Here is a 1,337-nt window from a genome sequence, read left to right as displayed (position 1 = left end):
TACTGCTCCCAATTAGACCAACTGAAAGCGGCTCTTGACGAAAAGCATCCAGAATTAGTCAACAGAAAACGCATAATCTTCCATCAAGATAACATAAGACCACATGTTTCTTTGATGACCAGGCAACAATTGTTACAGCTTGGCTGGGAAGTTCTGATTCATCTGCCATATTCACCAGACATTGCATCTTCGGATTTCCACTCATTTTGGTCTTTATAAAATTCTTAGTGGAAAAAACTTCAATTCCCTGGAAGACTGTAAAAGGCACCTGGAACAGTTCTTTGCTCAAAAAGATAAAAAGTTTTGGGAAGATGGAATTATGAAGTTGCCTAAAAAATGGCCTAAGGTAGTGGAACAAAAGGGTATGTTGTTGCTCAATAAAGTTCTTGGGAAAATGAAAAATGTGTCTTTTATTTTTACTTAAAAAACTGAAGGGGCTTCCCCGGTGGCACAGTGGTTGAGAGTCTGCCTGCTAATGCAGGGGACATGGGTTCGAGCCCTGGTCTGGGAAGATCCCACATGCCGCGGAGCAGCTGGGCCCGTGAGCCACAACTACTGAACCTGTGCGTCTGGAGCCTGTGCTCCGCAACAAGAGAGGCCGCGATAGTGAGAGGCCCGCGCACCGCGATGAAGAGTGGCCCCCGCTTGCCGCACCTAGAGAAAGCCCTCGCACAGAAACGAAGACCCAACACAGCCAAAAATAAATAAATTAATTAATTAATTTTAAAAAAAGTCACAGGGGGGCAATCCTGCACTCCAGCAATATTTACCATAGGCAACACTTGGAAGCAACAAAAATGTCCATCAACAGAGGAATGCACCAAGAAGAAGTGGTCCATGTACACAATGGAATATTACTCCAATAAAAATATTAAAAAAAACAAACAAAAAACTGAAGGCATGTGCTCACTGCGGCAGCACATATACTAAAATCGGAGCGATACAGAGAAGATTAGCATGGCCCCTGCGTAAGGATGACATACAAATTCGTGAAGCATTCCATATTTTTAGAGGGAGGAGATATGGGGATATATGTATATGTATAGCTGATTCACTTTGTTATAAAGCAGAACTAACACACCATTGTAAAGCAATTATACTCCAATAAAGATGTTTAAAAAAAAACAAAAAACTGAGGGCACTTTTTGGCCCACCCAATACGATTCTAGAAGATGTAAGCATTTCTTTTTATAACTGTAATTTTTACAATAATGTTAATTTTAATCAGGTTAATTTTTTTCAATCTATGGTTTTACACTACCACCTAAATTAGTGAAGCAATTTATGTTACTAACTTGTACCATTTTAAAGGATTTACTATTTTAAAGGATTTAATA

At 39.6% G+C, this 1,337-nt stretch overlaps 1 non-coding gene across 1 annotated transcript; it reads left to right on the top strand.

Annotated features, from left to right (window-relative positions):
* The first annotated feature begins 902 nt into the window (after window positions 1-902).
* On the top strand, window positions 903-1,009 carry LOC132364265 (U6 spliceosomal RNA). The gene has a single exon (XR_009502804.1). It is a non-coding gene; the product is annotated as a U6 spliceosomal RNA (small nuclear RNA).
* The last annotated feature ends 328 nt before the right edge of the window (window positions 1,010-1,337 follow it).

The sequence above is a fragment of the Balaenoptera ricei genome, chromosome 3 (assembly GCF_028023285.1).
Source record: "Balaenoptera ricei isolate mBalRic1 chromosome 3, mBalRic1.hap2, whole genome shotgun sequence".
NCBI lineage: Eukaryota > Metazoa > Chordata > Mammalia > Artiodactyla > Balaenopteridae > Balaenoptera > Balaenoptera ricei.
The sequence above is the reverse complement of the archived record's forward strand: the minus strand, read 5'-3'. Positions and strand labels throughout refer to the sequence as shown.